At 47.2% G+C, this 17,627-nt stretch overlaps 1 pseudogene; it reads left to right on the forward strand.

Moving 5' to 3' along the window:
- The first annotated feature begins 962 nt into the window (after positions 1 to 962).
- Positions 963 to 11,743, forward strand: LOC123171283 (protein FAR1-RELATED SEQUENCE 5-like; annotated as a pseudogene).
- Positions 11,744 to 17,627: the final 5,884 nt, after the last annotated feature.

Raw genomic sequence — 17,627 nt, forward strand, 5'->3', positions numbered from 1 at the left:
ATATGGTTTGAATGATACATTGTGTAGCGTTGTGCGAGACAGACCAGCAAGTTTGCAACATTGAGCATGTTGCCAACTCAAATGTGTAACACGGGCTATGTTGCAAACTTATGAAGCCCCAATGAGTAACCAACGTATATAGCTTGGTCATTTTTTTCATTGAAAATTTCTGCAACACCATCGTTGTTGCAAAAAATTCCGCAACATCATCCTTGTTGCAAAATGGTGAAAGATAAAAAAAGTTTATGTAACACAACCTATGTTGCGAGTATTTTTTTGCAACATGACCTTTGTTGCAAAAATAACACAAGAAAATAATGCATCACGCTAAAAAAACGCATTTGGGTGGCTTTGCAACGAAATCGTGTTGCAGAGTGAACACAAAAGAACCAGCTTGTTGCAATTCACGGTGCATACATTTGGGGGAGATCCGATAGCTCCTTTTCATCAATGGGTTGGCCCTAGGTGGGGGGGGGGGCGGAAAAAAATCTGGTACGACCGGGTCGTACGAAGCCGATCGGGAGACCCAGTCCCGCGTGCGCCATCTGGCAGTACGAATCTCAGCACAGCGTCACCTTATCCCAAACTTAATCGAGCGTGTTTTCAAATCCCTAGCGCAGGTCAATGCCCAACCTCTCCAACGACCCTAACTCCTGCCGCCGGTGTGTCGCTCCGGCTGGTCACCACATCGTCGTCAGTGTGCTCCTCGACGCGGGGGCGAAACTCTTCTGCTCGGCTGCGTTCATTGGCGGCCTTGGTCGTGGCACCGTCGCATCTGCTCATTGGCCTGCTCCTCGACGCCGGCCAAGTCACGGCACCGTCGCATCTGCTCGCCGGCCTGCTCGCGGCTCTTTGTCCCCGCTGGCACCCGCCATGTTTTCCGGCGACACAACTCGCGGCACCCAACTCATCTTTGCTCGTCCTACCGCCGTCCATGGCGATGCTCCTCGGCCACACTCGCGATGTGCCTCGTTGTTGTTATCGGGCTGCGCCATCTTGCCACGTCGTCGCCGGCGAGATGCAAGAGACAGAGATTAGAAACTAAGGACGGGGCGTGGGCCATTGGAAACAGGGGTGAGTTGAAGTCTGGCGAGCACCGCGTTGAGATTCGTACGCCAGATGGCGCACGCGGGACTGGGTCTCCCGATCGGCTTCGTACGACCCGGTCGTAGGGGTGGGGGCGGCGGCAATGTTTCCGTTTTACCAGCCGGCGGACGCGCAACATCACCCTATATAGATTAGGTACAACTCCACACTAGTTCCACCCTGCCCCACCTGTGACCTTTTTTTTGACGAGACCACCTGTGACCTTGGAGCTACTACTTTTTTTGCATGGCTTGGAGCTTTTTTTTGAGAAATTTTTCATTCAAATCACGAATCAGTACAAAGTAGTTGACCCTTTCAAGCACACTGAAACGCAAACACAAAGGACCATGAACACCTAAAGAACCCTAAGACAACCATAACACAAGAAGATCTCCGGAGCCCTGTGTCATCATCCCTGAATCTTGAGAGAAGACCCCTGCAGCAGAAGGATCTGGAACCAGTCGCAAACAAGTCATCATCTTCGACCACGGTACAATTGCCGCCACGCTGCTTCCTCCTTTCTTGACACCAGCGCTGAGAGGGCATGGACATCAATCCAACACACCTGGAACAGTCGTCGCCATCTTTCGCTTTGAGTACCACGAAAAGTGTCCCTTCCGGAAGGAAGAGAACTCGAGTCATCCGACCGGTCCAGCACCGCGGCCGGGCCATCCGCCCGGACAAAGCAGGATCTCCCACCAGCATCAGCGCAGAGGAAGGAGAAGAACACCAGCAGCAAATCATACCAACAAGGGAGAAGAAAGGTCTTCGTCTCCCTGCCTCCATCGCCCATCTGAGGATCCAAACGGCCAGTGCCGATGGACCTCTAACCACCATAGCCTGCGACCTCGACGAGATCCGGGGATCCTCAACACCGCTGGCTAGTATCCATTTCCTACAATTACTGATCTTGGTATCGATACAGCCAACTCTCCTTTGCAACACATAACTTTTTTTTAGTTGTGCAAAAAAACATAAATTTAGGACACCGATAACTGCCACACGTGTGGTGTATGGGGTGGTTGTGTCGCACGCCTCGTGTGGCATGGAGAAGAACCCGCCCGCACGACCGCGTCCGGGCGCGCGCAGCCACAGCCCGCACGTCCGGTATGTGGCAAAACCGCCCACACGTCCAGGCCAAACGACCGCGCTGCCCGCACGACCCAGCACGCCAGCCATCCCGGGCTCCTTCTGATCCCTAGTCCGCCCTGCCGCCGTTGTCTCGCACCTCTCGATCCCCTACCTCCGTCGCCTTCCTTCTCTGGTTGCCATGGCAACCAGAGCAGATCCCTAGCGCCTTTCCCGTAGCTAACCACCCACCCCACCCTCCTACCCCCCTCCCACCCCAACCCCGCCCTCCCAAGACGACGAGCTAAAATAGGTGGATCCCCGATCTCCTTCTATTTCTCGACCTTCTTTTGTCCAGAAATCTGAATTTGCAAAATTTGCCAACGGAGATGGTGACTGGATCCACACTACCAGGGCAAACACCCCACGAATTGGTGTTTCTTTGCATTTGCCCACCAACATACGCCAGATCTGCCATATACTATGCTAGACTTGTGCCAAGCTTCTGGGTTGGCTTGATGCGAGTAGTTGGTAGCGTAGTAATCACTATAAAATAGGGAGAGAAAGGAGGAATTTGGCATGGGGAGGGAGGAAAAATAATTGCCACTTGTATCTAACGTCAGTTGCCATCTATCGTTGTCCGTAGTTGCCACCATGTTATATTATTGCTTGCCATCCTATTTTATTTTCTGTTGCCATCGCTTCAAAATGATAGATGGCATCCAGAATTCAGAAAAGAAAAATGGATGTGCATGTCCTACTTGCCATGAGGTGTTGGTTGCCTACGCAAGAAATGTTATGAGATTGCCGTGTTATCTTCTACGTGCAAGCAGCAAGAACGCTTTTTGCGGATTGTTGATGCGTTCTTGTTCATGCAGTGGCTAAAAGCACAGTTGCAGAAAAGAAAAAGAAGAAGAATGAATCACGAAGATGGCACTGATCCTTGGCTTTCTCAAAGGCCGGAAACGCCACCTTGGGATGCAGCAGAGTACAATCAACTCATTTCTTCAGGGTCATTGCTGCCACTACTAGAGCACTACGCGGGCATCGGTACGATGCATGATAAACAAAGAAGAAAAGTTGCCATGTTCGTGACGATGAAGATGTCATTCTACTTGTGTCCTACAACCTATTTTTTTGCAGGTTCTTATGACCAAACCACAATCAGGGGGGCAGCATGGAAAGTTTCGTCACAGGGCGCTAACGCTGACAAATGTACGGGCAACCAACTTCAGCTAGCTAATGTGGCAAATCAAGGTAACGCATACGAAAAAGGAACTTATTGTTGTGGACATGAAATTAAACTTGCAAGGATGGCAAAAGACTCACGAGTTATATCGGAAAAAATGTAGGACCTTCATGCAGCACGTGGCATCAGGCAGCAACCATGTACCTGCCATCAACGTCGTACACAGGTGAGCGCATGAAAGTGAAGTTGTGGAAAGTGAGTTAGGAGAAAGGAACATATACGACAGCTGCAGTTGCCATGCCTGGACAGCTGCGGTTGCCATGGCTGGACAAACTGCAGTTGCCATGCCTGGACAACTGCAGTTGCCATGTATAATCAAATGTGACTGCAATATCTAAACAACCGTGGATGACAAGTGTGAACAAATCTGTGTGGCATGGTTGGACCACTACATGTGCCATGTTGAACAAACTACAGTTGCCATGCAATGACCAGCTGCTACCATGATCGCAGGTTGTTACGGTGGAACCACATCGGCAAACATCTCATGGCAAGCTTCACAGTTGCAGGAAAGCGCTATTGCAGATAGAGCACATCAAATTGGAATGACAGACCACACAAGATCGGCACATGCGGCACAACAAGGTAAAAAAAAGTGAAAACAGAAAACAGTACTGCATTTGCTTTTGTGGGGAATAGCATGTGAAGAAAAGTAGATTTGTAACGGTGGTGGTGGAAAAAACAAAAAATAATGCTACCAAGTGGTCATGTGCAAAAGAGACGTATATTGTCTTCGGGATTTGCCAATTGCTATAAGAGTGTGTGCAACATTCATGATTGTTCACATTTGCATATTGAGCTCAAGCCTAGAATACAATGTTTTGATGCTAGAGTATACTGGTTGCCATGTATTCTGGATTGTATATGCCATTGCTATGTGCTGCAAGTTCTGATGCTGAAAGAAGCTGGTTGCCATGTGTGGGCAACAGTAGTTACCATGTGTGTTGGACTATTTCTGCCATTGCTATATGCTACAAGTTCTCAAGCTAAAAGACGCTGGTTGCCATGTGTTGGCAACGGTAGTTGCCATGTGGTTGGACTTTAGCTGCCATTACTGGAGAATTATAGTTGCCATGCATGGCCATATGCAGATTCACGGCTTGCTGTGTGAAATGATGTCATGCAAAATCACATGCAGTTGATGTACTCCGTTACGATACACATGACATTCAAGCAAAATCTTACGCTCGTACCTGATTTTTTAATGCAGGACCTTCAACTACAATTAACAGCGGCGCAGGGACATCTACTACGGAAGACACGTTCCACCAGCCAGCCAACACTCATGCCAGAAACAATGCCGAGTCAGTGTCGGAAATGGCAATCGTGCCAGCAATGCCGACAAGCACACATGTGCACACCAGCACAAGCAACACTCAAGCAGGTGAAACAGCCGCCGATACTGAAGTGAATGATGAAACCGATGACGAAGCACAAGGGGATGAAGATGGCGGGCAATCAGAAATCATGGTACCCCAGCCACCGTATCTTGGGCAGAGATTTGATTCGTTTGCAGATGCAAAGGAATTCCATCAGACATATGCAAAGTTCCATGGGTTTGCGGTCAACACCGAATACCATAGGAAAATTAAAAAAACTAACGAGTACAACAGAGGTGAGATGAGGTGCTACAAGGCACGGAGAAACAACAAGGGCGAAGGTGATGCGCCTGTCGTTCCCGAACGAAAGAGAGGTATCATTGTCAAGACGGAATGCCCTGTCCGGTGTAAGCTGAACGTAGATGGAGCACAGTGGGTGGTCACTGAGTATTTTGACGAGCACAACCACGAGCTAATAAAGAAGTTTGACCTGGTAAAATTTTTGACCGCCCACAGAGGATTCACCCCCCTCGAGAAGAAATTCATAAAGCTGCTACATGATTGTAACGTCGGTCCATCAAGAATGGTGCAGATACTCTCCCTCATCCACAGCAAAAACGGGTCTCTGAGTAGCATGCCCTACCTACCAGCAGATGTCAAAAACCTAAAGGAAAATTACCGTAGAGAAAGCAAGTTGCCTGACATAGAAGCCACGATAGCCTACTTCGATGAGAAAGCGGAAGAAGATCAAGATTTCTTCTACAGGATAAGATTGGACGATGAGGACTGTGTCAGGAACATGTATTGGGTGGATGGTGCTGCAAGAAGAGCCTACAAACATTTCCGAGACTACATTTCTTTCGACGCGACATATCTCACTAATATGTACAAGATGCCATGCGCTCCATTCATAGGAATAAATAACCACAATCAGTCATTGCAGTTCGGATGCGGGCTCGTTTGGAACGAAGACACGGATGGGTACGTTTGGCTGTTCAAGACCTTCTTGGAGTGCATGGGTGGACTTGCTCCGATGAACATAATAACAGACCAGGATTTTAGCATGCGTGCAGGCATAGAGGAGGTCTTTCCGTTGGCAGTGCACAGGCACTGCATGTGGCACATTGTAAAGAAGGCTGAGGAGACACTAGGACCGTTCTTTGCTGACCGTCCAGACCTGCACAAGGCATTCGAGCTGTGCGTGGACCACAGCTTGACGGTGGAGGAGTTTGAAAGGAGCTGGTTGGCTATGATTGAAACATATCAAGTCCAAGACCACGAGACGCTTGCTAGCTTGTGGGAGAAGCGAATGTACTTGGTGCCGGCCTACTTCATGCAGTGCTTCTTCCCGTTTCTGCAGACTACACAGCGTAGTGAGGGGTTCAATGCTGTTTTGAAGCGGTACGTGAGCCCTGGCAACTCATTGCTAAAGTTTGCCAAGCAGTACACCGCTTTGCAACAAAAAATACTGGGATCCGAGCTACAGCAAGAAGCAAACACCGCGCTCAAGCAGCCAAAATTGCTAACGTATTTACCAATGGAGAGGCAGATGAGCAAGATATACACCAACACGATTTTTAACAAGTAAGTCAGTTGTGTTACAATCTTATTTGCACAAATCATGAAGGTACCAGGTGCCATGTAGAATGCAATGCAATTGAAATGCTTATTTGAAAATGATGATTTTGTTGAAAAGTAGCCATTAGGTACAGATTAAACATGATATGTAGTTGCCGTGCTTAATGAACTACAGTTTGCCATGCTTAATGAACTATAGTTTGCCACGTTCACTCAACTGCAGTTACCATGTTTGCGTAACTGCAGTTGCCATGTTTGATGAACTGCAGTTGCCATGATTAATGAACTGCAGTTGCCATATTTAATGAAATGTAAATTCGAATGGCCATGATGGTATGGAATGCAAATGCCAAATTTAATTTGTTATGTAGTTGCCATGTTTAAATGAAATGCAGTTGCCATGTTTAATGAACTGTAGTTGCCATGTTTACTCAACTGCAGTTGCCATGTTTAATGAACTGTAGTTGCCATGTTTGAATGAATTGTAATTCCATTGGCCACAACAAACAAAAGGTGCTACAAAAAACTTCACACAAGAGTTTAACAAAAACCACACAAAACTTGCAGATTCCAGGAAGAAATAAAGCGTGCCAGCATGTACACGGCTTTCCAGGTGGACGAACATACGTCCTAGGTGTGTTCTATCATGGGCATGTCGGATTCAGAACCTGAAGACCCAGACAAGGGAAGGAACTACTTTGTGAAGGCATCGATAAGCGAAGGCGAATACTACTACCAATGCTGCAAATTCGAACGGGGCGGCATTGTGTGCTGTCACATTCTAAAAGTAATGGACTTGAACGCGGTGACACGAATGCCCCGCCATTTCATAAGGCGGCGATGGACTTGGGACGCTGACGACGCATTGGCGCCGCAAACATCAAACGTGTAACACCCCAAAATTTTGACCTGGTTTTATTAATTAAAATTTTGCCAGGAAATTAAATTTTTATTTTTCCTAGATTTATCTTTTGATTTCAGAACCCCTCTTCTCTTTAATATTGTGGGTTTTTACCTCAAGTGGAAACTTTCCAAAAGTATTATTGGACTTGTATGCTCTCTCAATAAAACAATTCTTTTTCAATGGATTTATTTGCATAATTGTTTTTCCTGAGCTTTATTCTTTTAAAATGATTTTTCATAAATTTGGAGCCTCTTGTGCACTGCAACCATTTGATAAATGCATTTAAAATTTTCACCAAAATTTGGGGATGTCATGTGATGTTTCCACATCACTTTTATGCAAAAATATCTTTTGGTTATTGGAGATTTTGAGCTCTACATCAACTTTTCAAATCTGGTCCAGTAGGTATTTTGGCACTACAACCTATTTAAATATTCCTTTAAAAATTCTTCCAAGTGTTTGGAGATGTCAGTAGATGCACATAATTCAACTTTATGCAAAAACCCATTGGTGTTCTTTGAAAAGTTGAGAAAATCATCCTCATATTCATTCTGCTCCAGTTTGGTGATTTGTACCGCAACCCTAATTTATTTTGCTCTACTGCCCATGAGCTTTTTCCTGCTTGTAGTCCTCCCTACAAAACCCTTAAGCCCAGGAGAGTGGACCCATTGGAGGATTTTTAGTGCATGCAATGAAGCTTTGTTCTTGCTGCCCAAAACTGAAGTTTTGCAAAACTTGCACTAGCAAGTTTCTGGTTTTGTCCAAATGATCTTGCCATCATCACCTACATCTAGGGAGACTCTGATCTGGAGCTTTTGGCCACTCCATGAGTTGCCTAGATGCACTTAGCAATCTGCCGAGCACCTTGTGTGCATGGTCAGTTTTGACATGATTTTTGCCTTTGCACCGTGACCTTGCGCCTCTGGACAAAATAGCATGTCCACTAAGCTCCTAGAAGACTCTAACCTAAACCTGCTACTTGCCAGCCTCACCCAAGCCCTGTGGCATGCATTGGCATTTCGTCGAGCAGCTAGCGTGCGTGCTCTGGGCGCGCCCAGAGCGCACGTTTTGCACGCGCGCGCACCGAGTCGCCGCGTACCTCTGTCGTCGCCTCGCGCTCGTTCTGGCCCTTGACACCCGCAGCCAGCACGCCCGCCCCTTCCCTCGCCGCAGAGCCGCCCCTGGAGCCCCACAGTGTCCCCGTCAGGTCGGCCACGGCGGCTAGCGGCCGGCCACAGCAGGCTCTGCCATGGACGGCGCCGCCCGAGCCGCAGCAACGCGCCAGCTGCCCCCTTGTATAGCCCGAGCCTATCCTCAAGCCCTGGCCACGTCGCCCCTTGTTCTGCTAGTGCTCGTCGCCGCCACGTCGCCCTGGCCACTACAGAACGGCGATTCGCCGTCGTTCTTATCCACCACCGTGGAACCAGCCTCGTTGCGCTATAAAAGGAGGCCCCCGAGCTCCTCCGAGCACTCAGGCGACCCCAGGCCACCCCCATAGCACTCCCTCAGCCAGCAATCGGCGGTTGGTAGCCGTCTTCCTCGACTCCGGCCCTCCGGTCCCACTCGTCGCGAACAGAGCCTCCCCCATCCTTCCAGCGCCACCGTTCGACTCCCCATGATCTTGCGGAGCTGCCCAGCGCCTCAGCCTCGATCGAAAACCACCACAGCCCAAATCCCCAATCATGCCCGAAGCCTCCGCCGGCGCAAAGCTCGCCGCCGACGATCCCCTCCGTCCCCGGGGCCCTTTCGACTACCAGAAGGATCGTCCTGGAGCGGCGGATCCTTCCCCACCCTCGGATGGCTCCTAGGAGCCGTCGTTCGCCGGCGTCGGACGCCGGAGTCCCCGCCTCGGCTCGGACAGAGGAGGAAGAAGGCGGGGGACTAGTCAAACCTGACCAGTGGGCCCGCTGGACCCACTGCCAGTGACCCAGCCCCGCCACCACGTGGTTAAGTGGACGCGTAAACCCCTGAAGTACGTCTCCTCTGCTTCAAAAACGTGTTTCCCCCGAAGCGTTTTCTTTTTCTGGTTTTTATTAAAAACAGAATTTGACTGAAACTTTGACTGGCTGTAACTTTTTAAATATAACTCCAAATGAATTAATTCTTTTTCCTACCTCTCTCAAATTCCACCTAGTTTATTTTAAGATTTATTTCAAAAATATCTAGGACAACTTTTTGCGCTGTTTTTAAAAGTATGTATTATTTGAATATGTTTGAAAATAGGAATTTGGAGGGGAGATTATAACTTTCAAAAGTTTTGGAGTGCACCTCACCCCTCCACACCTTGAAGGCAAGCATTCTGAACCCCGGCATAATATTTTTGTGTGTTGTTTGATTACGGTTACAACACCACCTTGACTTGGAGCATTCGTTATTTTATGTGACGATACGATCATACGCGTGAGTGCATAATGAGATTCGTTGCTGTTAGAAATGGATATGCTGGTGATAGTAATCCTCCTCGTGAGCTTTTCACCCTGGTGCTGTTAGAAATGGATTCGTTGCTGCATACCGGAAGGAAGCCGGGAAAGTCGCTGTCTTGGGTAGACACGAGCTTGTCCCTAGTTCCTCGTCGAGACGAGTGTGTCCGGTATGGCATGATGAGGTATGATGAGCGGTGATTCTGTCTGTTAGTTGAAATATATTTGTTATGCTAATCATACAGGGAATACTTGGACCCCCTGAGTCGGCCGTAGAATCGAGTCTTGTTCCAGTAACCCCCATACTTGTTTCGTACTACCACTTGCCCCTGCCACAGGTAGGGTACGGTTCAGTAAGTTGTCAACCCCTGTCTAGCACACACCGTACAGAGAGGCCATGGTGGAAGATGCCGGAGGCCTCCGGGAGGCATGCCACCTGGTCCGGGGGCATGGGTGTTTCCGGTTGGGACCGAGAGGGGGGCACCCCTTAGAGCGCGCGATATAAATTTGATCCCATGCTAAGTCGAGGTTGTAGCCTCCCCACTTAGAGTTTTGCTTGACAGGTGTCGTGGGTGATTCCAGACGCCGGTAAGTTAAGCTGGTGTGTGCGGGTCAGGTGTGTTTTCAATTAAAAGACCGTAGGCGGAATTTGTCCCGATGGATTAAATAAATCCGTTACTCGTGGGTGAAGAGTACACCCTCTGCAGAGGTTAAATCTATTCGGATAGCCATGTCCATGGGTAAGGACTACAGTCTGAGATGGGTCTAGTGACGGTCTTCGGAGGAGAAACGGCTAAACTAGAACATTGATTATGACCTGTGACATATGAGGATTATGATTATTATTATTGCGGACTAACCATTTACATTATTTGAATTATTGAGTATCCCTAGGATGGTTCTACCTCCTGGATACTCACTGCGACTATTCTCTTATAAACCCTTTATGTGGTGTCGCATAGACGCCCGACTGTGGCATACTTGTTATTTCTTTTATATTATAAGCCCTTTATGTGGTGTCGCTCAGACGCCCGACTATGGCATGCCTGTTATTTCTATTATTTATAAGCCCTTTATGTGGTGTCGCTCAGACGCCTGACTGTGGCATGCTTGTTATTTCTATTATTTATAAGCCCTTTATGTGGTGTCGCATAGACGCCCGACTGCGGCATGCTTGTTATTTATTTATTTTATAAGCCCTTTATGTGGTGTCGCTCAGACGCCCGACTGAGGCATGATTTATCCTTTATCCTTTCGAGGCGCCGCTTCAGACACTCGATCGGTGCATTCTAGTTTCTACTCCCGTATTGCATATTCATATTTGACCCGCATGCGTGCATCATGGATTTCGTTTATTTCATGACAGACATTATGATCATAGAATATGTCGGAGCATGATTATCCCTTGTTATATTATACCCGTGTTCATAATGTTTGCGAGTACATTCAAAAGTACTCACTGGCTTGTCCCTGGCTATTGTCTTGGCCAGATTTCTCGCATGGAGAGAAGCATTGCGATGACAGCCCCGGAACCTACGCAATAATGATAGCAGCCTCGCGAAGATAGGAGTTATCCTGGTCAGCTATTCCTGTGGGAAATGGAGTCCCATAGACGCAGATGAACCACAAACCGCTTCCGCCATCAACCACTAGAAACCAAGTGTTGTACTCATAGGCCACATTGGTCTTGTACTACATATTTTTGTACTTTGCTTTGAATTTCTGTATCAAGTTGGTGCCTCATCAGCTAACAGTAATCCTGGGGCTGGTGAGCACAAGGGACATTTTCTGGAAAATTAATATCCCAAAAAACCGGTCCTGACAAAACGCAGTTTTGGCCGTGCATGACGAGAGACCATAGTCAACCATGGAAGCCGTGAGGCACGTTGTGTTGACAAAGAACTATGCTGAACTAATTGATGAAGCATGCAAGAGTGATGAGACAGCAAGGGTCGCAGAAAAACACAGGAAGGCCCTCAAAAGAGAGCTTGATGAGATCAAGAAGAGGAAAGCTGAGGAAGCCTTACACAGGTTCCCCCGCACATCAAGTGTGCCTTCGTCCATAGGGCCATCATCTGAAAACTCAGAGGTAGGATCTGGAACAGCAAGCACACAAACCCAGGTTAGGAACCCGCCCCGTTCCATCACAAAAGGGCGTCCAAAAGAGATATGATACAAATCGGGATTGGAGATTCAAGAAAAACACAAGAAACCAAAGAAAGGGACAGGTAATTCGTAAACAACATTGGAGCACTTTGACTTGGTCCATGGTGACATTTTTTTGTAATCTAGATGTTCTAAATTTTGTAAAAACTGGAGAATGACTCTTCAGGTGCATCAGAATCTGAAGTAAAAATGCCATGAAGGAATAGCTGCAGTTGCCACGTGTATGGCACTGAATTTGCCATGTTACTTGAACTGAATCTGCAATGCAATTTCTACTGAATTTGCCATGCCATTTCTACTGAATCTGCCATGCCATTTCTACTGAATTTGCCATGTTACTTTTACTGAATTTTCCATCTTATTTTTTACTAAATCTGCCATATTAGTTGTACTGAACATGCCATGTTAGTTGTACTGAATCTTCACCGCGTAGATTTCCATGTTCAGTCAGCGCATTTTAGTCACACATATTGTATTCTGGTGCAAACTATGGGAAACAAGCTGAAACGGTCTCGTGCAGCAACCACACAGAGTACTGCTCCGTGATCAAACTACCATGCTAGCCGGTACAGTTAGCAGTGCAAAAAGCCCAAAAAGCCAAACAAGAAAGAACGATAACTTTCACTAACCATGACTGATCACTACATTTGCCATGTTTTTAGACATCAAGGACGCATTCAAAACACCATGCTGGTACTACCAACCCACAAGCACATAATAATACTAAAAACACATAAACGTATCTGATGTCAAACCTAAGTAGGTTCACATCCACACATATATTACAAACTATGCAAATGTCACTCACACGCCACCACTGTATACTAGGCTACCGGGAGATGCAGTCATAGCATATTACACGAACATAGTTTTGAAAAAACAAGGTAATACCTTACATTCCTCGGCAACAGAATGTAAGGTAGGCGTTCGGTCAGGAGCACCACGTGATCACTTGTACTTCTTGGCGGCTTTCTTCACAGCTTCTTCTATGAACTCACGTGCGTTGGACCGCGTGTTGAAATCTTCATTCATCAACCAGTTCCATGTGTAAATTTTGCGGAGCTCGACGACCATTGCAGCTGTGACGATAGTAACCCGTCGACCTTCCCACTTCGCAAGGTATTCCAACGTGTGGAAGCCGTAGTCGTGCCTAAACAAGAAAAGAGTCAGGTTAACTCACAAGAACATATAGAAAAAAAATCATAAACTTCAATTCAGAGGTGACAAAAAGAGAGGGTGAGCATTGGTTTGGAGTACACATGAAGAAAAGATGGGAAAATAAAGGTTTCCTTGCTTCGTAGTCGCCACGTACTCAATTGGAAAATGTCTGATCTGGACCTTTGAGTTTTCATAGTGACGGTTCCATGTCTCTTTGAGGTTGTTGATGAAGTATTCAGCATGCGTAGTAAGGTCTGCATCAGCTTCTAAACGCATTGAATCAAGTACCTCAAAATGTTGGTTCTTTAGGTCAAGGCAGATCGCGTAGTGGTGACCACACTTGTCGTGTGGGTCATGTGGTGCAAGCTCCTGGAACATGGGAAACAAGACCTGTAAACAAAAATGAAGGAAAGAAAAGAAGCAGAGCTCACATTAAGAACATAAATGATGTAGTTGGGAAAATGACATGTAAAGATATCACCGGTTACACTAACAGGCACATGAGTGACTACGAAAGCATCAAGGGTCCAAGAAAAGTGGACCAACATATAATGTTTAGTTGTAGTGGGTAATTAAAAGAAGTTGCCGTCCATGTATGAACAAAGTTTCCATTTATTTTAGTTTGAAGTTGCCACATAGGTTGTATTAGGAAAGCAAATCAGAAGTCATTTTACATGGCAGCTGTTGCCACATGAAACAGCTGTCACAAAACAGGGTGTAGCCCACATCTGAAGCATAGCTACTGGCAAAAAAATAACATGGGAGGAAAAAAATGTGCAAAAAGGAAGGAGTACTCACACATTTGTTTTCATTGTGAGCTTGAAATCACCATGCGCAGCAAAATGCTTCCTCAGGATTTTGTGGTGGAAGTCACCATCCCATATTTTTCACGTCACAATGTACTGCATGATTGTTTTGTCGGGATACATATCCATATGCCTGTTGATGAAGTCAATCCCACATGCAACTACATTCTTCGACATTTTACCGAGTGGCCTCACAGACTCGGCAAGATCACCCAGGTCAACGTACGTCGCATCACATTGTATGATCTTGGTTCTGTCCAAACATGAGCTGTATGAAAATGATATAACATGAAAGAATCATGTCTACTAAGTGAAAAAAGAAATAAAACATAAACGAAGCATATCTAGAAATATCAAAAGGATGAATAGTAAAAAGAGCAAAGCAAATGAGAGGTTTATGTGGGTGTGGTCATTACGCTTTCAGCTCCTTCATGTGATTGCTGTTGGACCTCGCATTTCCAAAGCGCTTGACAATATCGTACAGCTGGTTCTGATCCTTTGTGGCCTTGACTTCCAGCTCATAATTATCCACGGGTGGCGCGTGAACTACCCTACGGTGCCTCACAGAACCAGTGGTGGCACTTCTAATGGTATCCTCAGATACGGACTCAGCAGGCACGTTGGAACTTGATTGGCCCTGACCTCGTGAGGACTTCCTCTGCAATGCTGCCTCCTCAATCATGCGGTAAGCTTCATCAAGTGACGGCGTAATCTCCTCAGGGGTGGCTGCACGGATCAAAAAAGTGGGTTAGGAATCCTTGGAAAACAAAACAAATCTAGTTTGAAATGAAGGTTGCAGAAATATGAGATGTAGGCACAGAAAGTAGGGAGTTGCCATGTGCAGGCAACTCCAGTTGCCATGTGCAATGCATTGTAGTTGCCATGTGACAACAACTACAGTTGCCATGATCTATCAACTGCAGTTGCCATGTGCTTGCAGAATGGAAAAATGGAGTATGGCAACAGAAAAATGTAGGTGACAGCGTGCAAGCAAATCCAGTTGCCATGTCCATCAGATAACATTTGCCATCACAAGTGAGAACCCAAAAAAATGCTTGGAACAAAAGTTAGACTAAAAAGATGTATACACGAATATGATAAACGCATAAAGAAATGTACCTTGCACAACCGGCTCTGCGAACTTCACAGCCTTCTTGCCCTCGACCATTGGTTGCGCCATCATTGGGGCCATGCCTGCCGGGAAAGCAAAGGCAACTGGTGAAGGATCTTGCAACACTGGTTCATCTTGACTGCGATCAATGTCAAGGCTACAGCACGGTGGGGTGAAGGCCATTGGGGCCTCTCCTGCCTACTGGCCGGACCGCGAACAGCTTGCTGGGTAGAATCCAAGGGTGAAAGTTCAACAAACATTTCTGCATCGGCTGCTGCAGAATCATCAGGCTTATTCGTAGGACGGGGCGTGCTGTCAGCGGTATCAGTCGCAGCTTTCTTGACAATCTTCTTGTTTGGGCTGTACGGGACACCGATGTTGACTGGGAGCTTAGAAGTGCGCAGATTTAAGCTGGGGTTATCCACTGCGGGTAAAGACGCAGTCTGCTCCGCACGTTCAGCTCCGTCAGTCGTGCCCGGCTTGCCACCTGGGTCGGTTGTACTCCGGTCTTCCGTTCTGTCCATAACATTGCTTCTGGCAGGTGGTGGGAATAGTGTGGACGCAGGCACATAACCAGAGTCATCTCTGCTGCTCCTAGCTACAGCAGGCACGTTGGGTGTGTCTGCAGATTGCTTGCGGGGGCTACGACGCCTAGGTGGAAGACCAGCTCGCGCAACGGTCACCTTGGCAACCTCTGGAGCACCAGAAGCTAGAGCTGTTGTGCCAAGAGTCTCACCTATGGATGGCATATCATTATGAATTGTCGCCTCAACCCCTTCTTTCATGGACGAAGAAGTTCCACCACCCACGCACTTGGAATCCGTGTCAGATGATCGGGAATCTTCCTTGCTTAGGTTGATCTCGGGGGCGTCCACTTCAACACTTGTTGATCGGGTCGCATGGCTCACAGCAGCATCCTTCATTGCTAGCAGAGTGGCAATATTTCAGCAGTCCTGGCAGATACCGACTCGTCACTCCCAGATGTACGGATGCCTGCTGTCGTAGCCTGCACATCTGCAACCGACGGAGATGTTCGGCCGCTTGCATCAGAGCTAGTGGGAACAGTGGATGGTGCAACAGCAGGTTTGTGCACTGGCGCCTCATGAACGTCTGAGTTGCCACCTGTCGACAGCTTTGAGTGTATGCGTTCGAGTGGGTCTCTGGGGTTCTGCTTCGTCACGCGTGTGGTAGTCTTCTTCACCCTGAAAAAAACACACGAACATTGTTAGATGAACAGATGATAGTTGCCATGTAGGTAGAATAAGAGTTGCCATGTGGACCAGTTAGCAGTTGCCATGCGTAACAAGCAGCAGTTGCCATGGTAGACATCTTAAAAATGTAAGAAATGTGTGATGTGCCAGGAATGCCATTTCAAAACTAGGTGTGGATGAGTGCACAAACAGATGGAAAAGCTGGTAGTTGCCATGTAGGTGGAATAAGAGTTGCCATTTTGCCTGGTTAGCAGTTGCCATGCAAAAACAGGCAGGAGTTGCCATGTAGTAAGAAGAAATAGAGCATGGGAGAAACATCAGTTGCGATGTGGGACTGATGGTAGTAGCCCATGTGGCAAGCTGAACAACAGCATTGAAAGGCAAAAATATAGCAATATGGCAATGAAGAAAGAACATGGATAACCTACTTCTTGACTGTCTTCCTCAAATCTGGCAACACGACAGGATCACCGGTGTTGGACGTCGACGTACGAGGAGATGACCTAGTCGAATGCGTGTCACCAGCAATAGGGGAACCCTTGTTCAATCGAGCAGAAACACGGGTTGGCGTTGGTGCTTGTTTCTTCGTAACTACTCGTTCACCAGTTGTCGCCTTGCTGCACGTATAAGAAAGAGGCAAAAAAGGTGCCATGTGTCAGACACGAAAAATCGTTGCCACGCTTAGCAAAAACAAATGGAAAAAGGGGGTCAGTCTGTTCGAAAGGATAGACAAAACAAAACACTAAAAAAGAAGTCGAACCTCCTCCTAGCAGCTAAGGGATCGGTCCTAGGTCTCTTGACAGGAGAGCCCTACCCAACCTCCTCTGGATCCCTCCCCCTCTTTGAGGGCGACACCCCCTTGCCTCTCGCAGTTGTCTGTTCTTTGACCTTCTCCGATGAGGGGACATCTGGTACACCCTTGCCCTTCTTACCACCTGCACGAACGTCGACATGTTCATCATCGTCGGTGTCATGTTGCACGTTCTCCATGTCATCGTCGTCGTCCTTGTCGAGAGCAGCATCTCCATCTAGTTCATCTTGTGTGTCGGGAAGCTCCTGCGAGCTGTTGTAGTCGTACCGACCACGGCAACCAGTTGGCTGATGTGTCCGTTCTGCAACAAATGGAGTGAACTGTCTCGCAACTGCGTCGGTGTCAAAGCCATTAAGAGACGTCCAACCCTCAACCAACTTCCCGAGCAAGCTGGTCATTCCGGATGCAAACTGCCCAATTAGATGCTCAACAGGTGCCCTCGCCTGTGCACGAAACAAGAAGCATCAGTAACCACCCGTATTAAAGTCACGTGCACAAGATCAAAATAAACCAAACACAACCATAGATATATATCCTTGATTACCTCAACAGGACAAGACGGAGTTGAGTGCACGTCCATCCACTTTCCAAAGTTGAGGCCCACCAAACACGTTGTAGTCTATAGCATGCTTGGCCATCAGCTGGAAAAAACCAAAAAAGCAGCTAGCATGTAAAGAGAGAAAACAATGAACACTAACTAACAATTCATGTATTGCAAAAATAAAAATAAAAAAGAGGAA

This window comes from Triticum aestivum, chromosome 7D, assembly GCF_018294505.1.
Source record: "Triticum aestivum cultivar Chinese Spring chromosome 7D, IWGSC CS RefSeq v2.1, whole genome shotgun sequence".
NCBI lineage: Eukaryota > Viridiplantae > Streptophyta > Magnoliopsida > Poales > Poaceae > Triticum > Triticum aestivum.